This window comes from Triticum dicoccoides, chromosome 1B (genome assembly GCF_002162155.2).
Source record: "Triticum dicoccoides isolate Atlit2015 ecotype Zavitan chromosome 1B, WEW_v2.0, whole genome shotgun sequence".
Lineage (NCBI taxonomy): Eukaryota > Viridiplantae > Streptophyta > Magnoliopsida > Poales > Poaceae > Triticum > Triticum dicoccoides.
The window spans coordinates 495562177-495574404 of NC_041381.1; positions in this window are offsets into that span (position 1 = coordinate 495562177).

Genomic DNA, 12228 nt, shown 5'->3' on the forward strand with positions numbered 1-12228 from the left:
TGTGGCGGCGGACCAGCGGTGGGGAGTGGTTTCGGGGAGGGCGGGCCGGCGTGGTGGCACGGGCCGGCCACGGGCGGCGGGGGCTGGCAGCTCAGGGGGGGTGGAGTTTGATGATAAACTGGAGGCCCTTGATTTCGTATCCAACGGCTGGAAAATCTAATGACCAGAGATGAAAAAGTCAGTCGACTGACGTGTAGCCTCACCCCGCACGTACACATGCATGCACGCAATACACACACGTATGCAGGCGTGCAACATTGACACGTACACATAACATACACATGCACGCACGCAAGACACGCACGCATGCAGGCGTGCAACACTAACACGTACACACGCACGCATGCTGGCGTGCAACACTGGCACGTACACATGCACTCATGAACACACGCATGTACGCACCCATGCATGTAACACTAAAACGTACCCTTGCACGCATGCAACACTCGCACGCCTGCATGCACACAGCACATGATGCAAGACACACGCTCAACCTATACGTGCATGCACCCGTGGTTAAGGACATGGATTGTTACAGGTATTAATCAATCTTATCTGTGATAAGTAGAACATTGATATTTGCAGCAGTCTTTATGAATCAAAACGTATCGAACGGGCTATCACCATAGTAGGCTTATCTACATGAAAAAGATGATGTCACACTCAATGAACAATCATCGGTTTATGAAATGCCCGCTTCTGACCGCCTTGGCCCACCAAAGGTTCCTCTGCTCTGCGCTGCCTATGTTGGGTCACTGACATGCAGGCCATGCACCCAAAGAGCCCACACGTCAGTGGAAGAATGGCGCGGTGTCCTAGGTCAGAGTCGAGGGCGCCACTTGCTGCACGCCTGGCCGAACATGCCTCCGTGCCGCATTCAAACGCCTCCATGAAACCCGCCCGTGTGGAAGCCGAGAAACCCACTCTGGACACGCGTCCGTTCATGACCGGGCCGACGTTAAACGCAACGCCGGACGAGCTCCTCCCGTCCGCCGTCTATTTAATCTCCTATTTAAACGAGGCCAAACGTCGGCCAAGAATCGCACACCTCCGCTGCTCCCCTATCTCCTCCACCATTTTGTCCACTCTTACAATGGCTTATGAAGAGTAGTTATTCTGCATCCATGCCGGCTGGGTAGCCCGCCGGATACGAGCTATGCAGCTCACTGGCCCACCTCCTCGACGAGGAGCAGCGCACGGGCGTCGGTGCTGCCGTCCACACCGCTGCCTCATACCGCGTCTCCCATTTCTGTGGCCAAGACTCCCATGCCGGCGGCTGCGCCATGCAAGCAGTGACAGAAGCCGGATGCACGGAGAGCGACGAGTCGGTGGCCAGCGCCTCCATGTCCGTCGCCATCATTGAGGAGAAGTAGAACACGGGAGGCCGCCGCCGCTTGGGTCCCATGAAGGCCACCGCGGAGGCGACGCCGGCATACACAACAGGTGTCTTGTCGGATCCTTTTGTTGCGAGGACCTCCGTCGACCCCGCATGGGCTCCATGAAAGAGGGGAATGTTAGGATGAACTCGAGCCGGTGCCGGCCATGGCGAAGTAGTGGCCGGTGATGAACTCGAACCGGTGCCAGCCACCATCATCTTTGGCACTAGCTAATGATATTAGTTGGGTAGTGGGGAAGCGAGCCATCCTTTGCACTGAAGCATATACCTCCGGGGCTCCCCGCAGCCCGGTGATCGTGCTGCCGGACATGAGGAACACAAATCGATCGGCGGGCGACCATTTAGGCCAGGTATTATATACCTGTGCTGTCTAGAACTAGCACCACGTAGTTCATTTGAATGTAATGAAATCGGTCATGTTTGTATGAAAATCCGGTATTTTATATGACTTCCGTCGTTGTTTATATGAAATATCAGTTTGTCTACGTGTTTGCGTGAATTTCTTCCAGTTGGATGGCGTAATTTGCGGGTCACCGGTCGGTCTGCGGGCGGCTCAGGCGGCATTGTGGGACAAAAAAACACAGCTCGTGCGAGCTCATCTCCAACGTGCGCGCTGGAGGATGCATGACAGCATGAGCACCCGAGCCATTCCTCGTTCATCGGTGGCAAAGGCACCGGTGGACAAAAGGGTCGCCAATATTTTGGCTACCCCGGGCAAGATCCAAACAGCCCCTCCCAACAGATTCAGATCCCTTGTTCGCCATGGAATTTTTCCATGTGTTGTTTTCATGGACTAGCAAGATGCCCGTGCATTGCACGGAAAATCAAGATGCATTTTTTTACAAACTCCCGCATGCATGCAAGGGATAATTAATGTCCTCCTTTGCTAGTACCACGAGGCAAACACCATTAATATTGCATCAATTAGTGTTAGTGGCCTTGTATATCTGCAAATTGTAGAGTAATTTTGATAGTGGCCCCTTGTATATAAAAATGGAGGGAGAAAGATGAGAGATAAGGCGAGGAGGAGTGGGGCGTGGTGGTGACTAGTGGTTGGACTGGGCGGAGGCATGGGGATGGAGGGCGCATTATGTCTAGGTTTGTATCTCTCTCACACACACTACGTAGGTGGGGGACGTGCACGAAGAGAAGAGGTGCACGCACGATGCATGTACTCCCGTCTCTTTCCCAACCACACCCGCCCGGGTACACGGTGGAGCTCATTTCTGTACGAAAAAGGCACCCACGTGGTAATTTGGCACGTGTACTGGTTGTCCACTTGGTGGAGGGAGGATCGTCTACCACGAGTGAACAAACAAATTGTGACTTGACGTGTTATGTTAAAAAAAGAGGCAAACCATGTGGGGCCTACCTTAGAGGCAAGGCTCTATACACTGGAGTAATTTTGATGTGTCCCGTCAACTCGCAGAACGAGGAGAAGCTTGCTTAGTACGCCATCTCCCCCGCCCACGGGCGCGGTGGCTCGCAGGATGAGGTGAAGCTTGCTTACGAGTAGTAGTAGTAGTACTCCTACTACTGTATGCCTTCCGCTCCCTCGCCCACGCGTGCGGTGGCTCGGAGCACGAGGAGAAAATTTTACTCCCACTAAATTTCCATAAACTTGTACATGCATTGGTTAGTTTCCTCTTGACACTGCTTGCGTCGGGTGATCTAACGCACCTCAAAATCCAACATGTAATGGTACTACTACTAGTATAGTAGAATTGAGACTTATCAAATGGAAAAACGAATGTTTTTTAGATGAGCCCTATAAACCCTAGTGGGTACGTACTACTGCGAAAAACAGATTTTTCCAAAACTAAGTCGCTCCCTTTCATGAATTCTGTAGTATACTCCTCCGTCGACGCTCCCTTTCATGAATTATGTACTTCTTGTCACTGACATGTGGGACATATAGCAACCGGGTTGACGTGTCAAGCACCAAATAACAGTGCAGAACAGCAGGGGGGACGCACCCCACTCGAACCGGCCCAGTAGTAGTAATGAGCAATGAGACGTCAAATCACAATGTCGCACCTTCCTAGATGGACGAAGCAACCATTATTTCACACTTCGGTTCACCATCATCTCAAACCACGTAGTATTGCTTCTGCCTCAAGAGGGACACGCGCATCGCCTTGGTACATCATGACACGTGGGACCGCATGACAGGCCATGCTCCCCCGCTGATCACTCAGTAAAATCACCTCATTTTTTACTATACTTCCTCCGTATCGGTTTACTACATGGCATGCACGTCGTTCTAGGTTGAGAATTTAACTGGCTATATATGTGATGAACAGTACTCCAGCCTTTTAAAAAAATGTATACTTTTGTACAGTAGTACTATTGATGGATTGCGCCGTGGAGCAAAAATTGAAATTAAAAAAAAGGTGGTACATATAGAGAGCGCTCGTCGCCAAATTATGCATATAGTACTATTAAAAAAGCTAGTACATGCTTAATTGGGGTGCTAAATTCTATTAAATAAATACTAGTAGTATGTATCACACTGGGGAGTTAAAGTAACGAGAAGAAACATAACATAGTTCTGCTGGGGCTCAGCACAACACCCCCCTCAAATTCAACTAAGCACACCTGAAATTAAACTATGCAACTAATCCGATAGACACTGCATTAGAACCCCCATGAGCAACGATACTGACACCTTACTCACTCAGAGGAGTCCTCGTCCACATCCTCGACTTCGTCCTTGTCCCTCTTCCTCTTGGCTGATACTACTTCTTTGCTTGAACCGCACACTTGGCTCTTGCTCTTCATCCAATCCTTGTAGATATTGAAACAAAGGTAGCCATCCATTGAAGTGTAGTGGATGTGGTCTATATCTAGTACATTCTGCTGCCATGCATGACGATGAAACGTGTAATGAGGTTTCTCCAGTTTACCGTACGAAGGATGAACCATGGCTCCTACCAGGGTTAGCATTGAAGGCAGGCCACCGGAGGGCAGCAGCCGATTCTTCTGGAGGTTGAAGGGGTTTCCTACAATGAGGCCTATCCGACACAGGACTTCTTTGTCGTTACCAAAGTCTACAGTAACGAATTTGACTAGGTTGCTCTCGAGGAAGTTCTTAAAATCCAGGCATTCAACGTCGGCATGGCATATGTGGTAGACCAAGCATAACTCATGCAAGCAAACCTGGATCACGGCGGGCTTCTTCCTCTCTTCGTCCTTTAGATCCTTCTCTCATCCCAGGACTATGGTGTACTAATCTAGCCCAGCGACCCACTCATCATCTAAGTCTTCGAACATGCGTCTGAAGCGAGAAAGGCATCCTTTCACCGTCACGGAAGAACGGGTGTAGATGACGTCGAACTCATCACCGGTGATGGTTCTAACCTTGTACTCACCGCCGGTCGTGGAGATTTGGGACGCCATGGATTTGGGAGGAGAGTTAGGATTAGTGGAACTGCCGTAATGTGAATGGATGGGACGACTAGGAGCGAACCGCCATAGTATTGAAGGACGTGCGGGGACGAGTAGGAGCGAACTGCAAGCGTGGGAACGGCAGGGTAGTGGCTTTCCATTCTCCCATGATACGGGCTTCCGAGAGCCCTTGGATATGAGATCAAATGGTTGCATGGCGTGATTCTAGACCTATGGGTGAATATCCTATCCTGGAGGGGTATTCTGCAATTTTTCAGCAACTTAGCATGCGACTGTTTGATCTTAGATCCAAGGGCTGCCAGCAGCCCGTATCATGGTCGCGCCTACCACGACTGTCGCGTCGCTCGCACGGTCGCGCCCTTGGATATTTAACATGGTGCGTTAGGCTATCTGATGTTGTCATGTCATACATAGTCATCACTTAGTCACTCATACTATAACAAGGTTAGCTATAAGGTTGGCTATAAGTGTATTTTTTTACTCCTCTCTATCTCTTTCTTTGTACTCCCTCCGTGCCATAATATAAGAACGTTTTTGACACTAGGAAACATGGAGTACTAGTATTTATTGCATTTTCCAAGGAGTGACCTCTTCCAATGAAATGGTGTTGCTAAGTTTGCTTCATTTAATTAGCTATAGACTCAAAATTGTCTTTTCACCTAGGTACACGTGCTTAGCACCGTTTCTTCCTTGGGTAACCAAACTAGTCTCTCTCTTCTTGATTAACTTGCAACATCAGACTTTATGCCTATGTGGCAAGCTTAGCACCTGTAGGAGCAAGTAAAAGTATGTACAATAGTGTGCTTTACATGGCATTTTTGCATATGTGGAGGAAAGAGAGGCAAGGAAAAAGTGGAGAAGTGGGCTCTCATGCAAGAGCCAGCCTCTACTACATGGTGGAGCATTGGGAGAGGCACCTGTATGGAGGTGGTTAGGAATCGGGAGACTCACGCCGGTCGTAGCGCCGCAGTTAAAATGATAATGGCAAGTCAAATCACGGGGCCCCACCTATCCAACAGTAACTCGCTGTCAAATCACACAGCCCTATGTTTGCAGCAGCCTACTCCCTCGTCTTCTTGCATCTCTATCAAACTGACTAGGCGGAACTGCCCCGCCTATCGCACAGGAAAAGCCCTGCCCTCGACTTTTAAATACAACTACTCCCTCCGTCTAGGTGAGTAAGTCATCTTACGAAAACCAAATAATCCCAAAATACTAAGGTGCGGTGCATTAACTTCTACCTCGTTTCTTGTTTCTTCACATATCAACCAATAAGAATCCAATGATATACTTTTTGTGACATAGTAACTCATATTTAGTTAGTTAAATGGATGACCTAGAACTACGTGCAGGCACTATAAACTGAGACGCCTACAAATAAAAAACCGAGACGGAGAGGATAGTTCAGCACGTATCTTTTTAGATCAATATAGTCGGGATTCACCAAGGAGCAAAACCAAGTGGTAGGCTGCTCCTATCGTGTTGGCGTAGCAACTCAAGCAGGGTCAGTCCACACACGAAATGGCGACACACTTAACAGGACCCCTTTGGCAGACATGTGGCTCATCCATCGTCTTGTTCCATGTGCGATGCACCAAATTACAGCTCGGAGCAGCGGTTGGAATTGGAGGCACCCCGGTCGTAGCGCCACAGTAGTAGAAAATGAGCGATGAGGGGTCAAATCACAAAGCCCCACCTTTCCCGCATTAAGCTAGACGAACGAAGCAACCATCATTTCACTCTAGGGCGCAAGAGCATAAAGAAAATAGAAAACAATGATGCGTGCGGCAGCTACCTAGGGCACCCTACGGTAGGGGTCTCCACTACAGATCCTTTTTTTAAAGCGCCTCCACTACAAATCGGCTTCTCCCTCGTCCTCTTGACGAAAACCGATGATGAGTGCGGCGGTAGGGTTTGTAGGAGTACTATGGCGTGCGGGGCCACGTTGTAGTAAACGGGTTCGAGTCGACGCCTTAAATATGTGTGGGCCGCTTGGTTTTACGAGAACGAGGCAACATTTTGGGTTCGGGGACCAGTGGAGATATAGTATGTACAAAAAATTGTGGACGTAGGTTCGACCGAAAGGCAATGATGCATTGAACGCATGAGATTTTGAAACCAAATTATGAATAAATACACTCTATAGCATGTAAAGCTTTGAGTCATATATGCATGATGTATATGTTCGTTTAGTTCTTATAGTTCATCTCATTCAAAATCAATTAGTTTTATAAAAATGTTAAGATTCATGGGGTTGTGCATTGTAAAGCATAAAGTAAAAAGCAAATAATGGCAATTCATTTAGAAAAAAAAACAATTATGATACAGAAGATTCCAGAACAAAGGAGAAGTGCTTGTGTTTTGAGGTTTGTGCATTATGCTTAAGTTCAACCATGGAGTCTTCTAAATTGTACATGTGGCAGATCTGGTGGAATGTTGATGATATCCAACGGCCAGTAGTGCTCGGATTCTCCATCTCTGCACTGTCGGATTAGCTTCATCCAGCGACCATCTTTCAAAGTTATTGGCACACTATATAGTTCTTGTGCCATAGTTGCATGTTTTGGAAAAAGCTACTAGTGGGTTGTACTATCTATTTAGGAATAGAAGATGTATACATGGAAGTAGTAGGGAAAGAGATGACATGGAGCATCTCAATTCCTATGAGTAGGGATTGGAAAAGAGATGTCATTTGGTTCACATCATAGGAACTTTTCTATTGAATCTAGAGATGACATGTATCTCAATTCCTATGAGGAGGGATTAGAAAAGATATGTAATTTGGTTCAGATCATAGTAACTTTTATATTGAATATACGCTAATGTTTATCTTCCTTTGAAATTAAGGGAGTATAGGAATCCATTCATTTGAACCAAGTGGCTCTAAACCTATAAAAATGATATCATGTTTATTTCCTTTGAAATGTGGAGTATATGAGTCTATTCCTATGAACCAATTGTCTCTAAAGGAAAAAAATCCTATAAAAATCATATCATATAGAGTTCCTATGATATTCCTCGACACCAAAGGATGGTTGAAATTGATGCGGGTGATATGATGGTCTTATTTTGTAGACTCCTCCCCCATGTTTATAGTTACCTCTCGAAGATGAATGAAATGATATATACTGGGTATTCTACATGTGCAATTTGGTACACGAAAACTCAGTAAAAGTTTGCGAGATTTGAATTTTCAATAAAGCTATATGCACGACATTTCGGAACGGTGGGAGCATACGGCAGTTGCTAACACTCACGTGTAAGATTTGTGTGTAGGAGGAGTGTTTGTTCTGTTAAATGATATGCCAAAACTGACACTGTCGGATGCCGATCTAACGGTTCTTACGGCGTTCGTCAGGAAAAGGCTTGTGGCGATTGTTTGTCAGATAATGATTTATGGACACATGCATTGCAATGATACGTGCCCCCTCCCTCTCACGCACACGCACCCTCATGAGTCACGACTCTCCTGTGTCCTATCGTGGACTCGCACGTCGCACCCACCGTCTATCTGCAGGTAGACGTCATGCACATATGTGCTCTTCACACCCTACCCTCAGAACTTCTAAAAAACAAAAGACGTCGCGCACATTTTATTTTAGCTCACATGTCACACACTTATACTATTACTCTTGTGGCGAACATTCTTTGGGCATAGAATATTGTACTCTCACGAAGAGAAGCGGTGCACGCACGCACTAGTTCTCTCACACCCACTCACTGGTACAAGTAGGAGCGCATTTTTTTGAAGCTGGTACAACAAAATCACTCCACTATATATATAAGCAGGAGCCTTAGCGCTTGCTTTACTAGGGTTCCTCTCGTTCACTCTCTCATGCTCTCCAGATCTAAGCAAGACATAGGTGGCCACACTCTCTCGCAGCTCATGAATGGTCACAAATCCGGCCGGACAACCTCGACTGGGGCAGGGGTGTAGGTGCATCGTTCACACTATTGTCGGCAGCGAGGGAGGAGACCAACGGCTGCCCGCGCGTCCCGATCGGCGGCCGTGCCATTCTCTCCGAGAGAGCGCCGGCTCAGGAGTGCTCCGACCCCTTCTTCCTCCATGCGGTATTGTGGCCAAGATGCGGCCTCCCGACGCTGTCTTTGCCACATGCCGACGACCCTCAGGTATATATTCCTTCGAAACCTGCCTTGCTCTACTGCCCCATCTCCCTTTGTGTGGATCTTTTTCTAATTCCGTCCGCTGTTCCAAAGCCACCTAGACTTTTACTATTACTAGAGGTAAAGCTAGTTCATACAGTCGACTCTAAGAGTTGGTTCAAACAGGGAAGAAAGTGGGAAAGCTATAGCATGAATCTAGGACTTGGTTCTAAGAGGAAACGGGGGAAAGTAGTAGATACTAGCTACCCAACCGGTCTCTTGGTTGAAAAGATGAAGAAAGCATGGTGGATGGCGAAGGGTGGGGGAAGTGAACCTATCTCTTGGTTGAAAAAGGAAAGAAAGTGACGGGTGTTGGGGGAGGTCTAGATTTCTTGTGCTCACATAGGAAAATGTCGCCGAGGAGATAAAAAATGGGACAAATGCAGACATGCTGCTTGAGTGTTTGCCGCTCTCGGCAGCCACATCTGCCTCACCACTTTATGCCCCTGCCGTCCCTACGCCCATATCGCTACCTAATGTAAAATCACATGAAGCATTAAGCAATGCCACCTAATGTCACTATAAGTAATGGTCTAGTGCCGTCGATAAATTGAAGGAATGCCACCACCATTTTATGAAGTGCTTCCGTCTTGCTTTATTTCCCTTGAATTGTGTTTTTGTAGTTAGACTTAACTCTCACACCGCTAACATTGCTTCATCCCAGTGGAACTGCACAAATTTGATTGCACATTTACTGACCATGTGGTACTCTCATGACAGTAATACTAATGCTATTGTTCTGCATGTTAATCTAGTGGCATTGTTGATGTGATGTGATGCTACTTACTTAAGGACTCTCCATACTGTCAATCTAGTGCTAATTATAACACAATAGATGCTGCTGTTAATCATACGCCACTGCAAATATCTGTCACTATTTAAATAATCATATTTCATATTTGCGCAAACAGGGATGTCTGTCTCCATATCGTTTCGGGATGTCTATCTCCGTATCGTTTCTATCCGCGCAATCAAAAGCACACACCTCCATTTTAGTACAACTGTGCAAAATGAGATGGCTATCCCTCGTTGCCATCGTCTAACCTCCAGTCTTCAAGGTATTCCTACATTGGTAGTAACTAAGGTAGAATGACCAACGCAATCTAAAAGAAGTTGATTCATACGTTTTACTTCCTGATTGCAGTGCAGGGACGAGAAAAAATAACTGCATCCTAGTCCGGAATGCACTTTCTGCCAGTTCTTCCACGGATCGAGGACTAGCTGGCACGGCAGCATGGTGGTTTTTGGACAGGTGCGCGGACAAGAGGCATTGTGGTCTGCTTATTTCTGCAAATAACGATGCTTAAATTTAGTGGAATGCACAAGCATTTCAATTGGTCAGTACACTGCATGGTTCAGTTCAGCATTCCAGCTGAGACCACAATTATAATTGGTTATTCTGGAATGAGAGAACCTAACCCTGGATGGTGGCAACAAGAAAAAACCAGAGTGAACTCTAGGAAATTAAAGCCTGCCGGGAGGCCCTTTCCTCAGAGAAGCCTTGCTTGTTTTTTCCTGATTTGTAAACCTTCTCACAACTTTGTCTTTTGCTGTGAACTAGTATATGTTTGTTATGTTCTATGAATCATTGAGATGTATAAAATTGCGTAACTTATGCTTTTCAAGTTTTTATGAAGACGAGTTTAATGTGAGTGTTCCACATGAGCGCTGGACTAGCGTGTGAACGTTTGGAATTTATTACATTGTGGCCTCAATTAACTGCATGAACCACTATAACAAGATACATAGTTGCTTATATGTCACACAGCAGATTGTTGATTGTTAGCTAGTCGATAGCCTAGTGTTGAAGCAAGCTGAGCCAATGTGCAGTGTTTTGCACAACTGCTTACAAGTGGGGTAGCACCAACAGTGTTTACAAGTACTTGTGTATACGTCATCACACAGTTCTCGAACGAGTGCTCTATTTCATCAAAACACACATTGATCGTATGATAAACCGTGACAACTTATGTCTTACCATGCCATATTCATGAAAAAACTAGTGAGGACGCATCTGTTTCGGCAACAATTACGATGGTTCTCACATGATTCACGGGCACACAAAAGTAGCAGCATTTCCCATAGACGGATTCAAACAGAATACTAGCCCCAGATGGGTCGATAACAGGCAAGGTTCAGATAATTAGACACAATCCAAACTACTATTAAACACTAGCTGGGGCAACTATTTCATGCCTCGATCTAATTTGGTCTGGACACAAGACGAACCTTGCCATGAACATCATCGAGGACGTCCCGCAGCAGCTCAATCCTATGAACCTTCATGAAGACAACCTTGTGGCCTTGCCACTAATAAACTTGTTTCTGGAGGAATGCCACATCATCTTCCTACGTAAGCTTGACAAGAACAGTATGCCTCACAAACGAAGGAGTAGCTTTGAACTTCTTGTGCTTCAGTACACCCTGGACAACACGCCTGACAACAGTGAGGCTGGAATACAACTCTTCATTGGTATAACCGCAAATGGCTTCCAGGATCCAACAACCTAAGAACTTTGTTTTCCCAGTGCATATATTCAGGTCATCCGCCTCATAGCGAGTGACATGTACAACCACACAATCCTTGTCTGCATCAGGGTTCTAATTGAAACAGAAACAAATTCGGAATTACTTTTCAGTATAAGAAACACAAGTTATTTAAACCACTATGTATAGCATGGCATCGAAGCTAATAAAATTTTGCATTATTAATCACCACATACTTAGATGAAAAACCACAATCGAGATCGGCAAAGAAGAAAATCACCTTGGGCAGCTCAGCGGGGGGGACACATCCTCGAAGGGGGAAAACTGCTCCTGCAGTGCCACGGGGGTTGTAACCTCAAACGGGGCATTGACCATCTCAGTAGTGGCCTTGAGCATATCTGAGGTCGGCTCGGTGGCTGCCTCCATCTTCTTGGAGCTCTCTGTCTCGTGGGGATCAGTATCCCGCGTCTGCTCCAATATCGGCAGATCTTTTCCTGGTTCTCCTTGGTCCATCATGAAACTGACGAATACTAGGAGGCCACTAAAAGGAAAACACAATCACAATGACAATGAAACAAAAAAGAGAGTGAGGATCGGTTACTGCTTTGCAAAAGTTCTTTTTTTTTCTCTGAACGAAAATATACCAACATCACGGATCCGCTTACCTTCCCTTCGTTGGGAGATAAGAACAGTGGCAGATGCGAGTGTTGCCTTTCTTGAAGACGGTGAGGGAGAAGAGGATTCAGCAAAGAGCGAAATGATGGTTTCTTCGT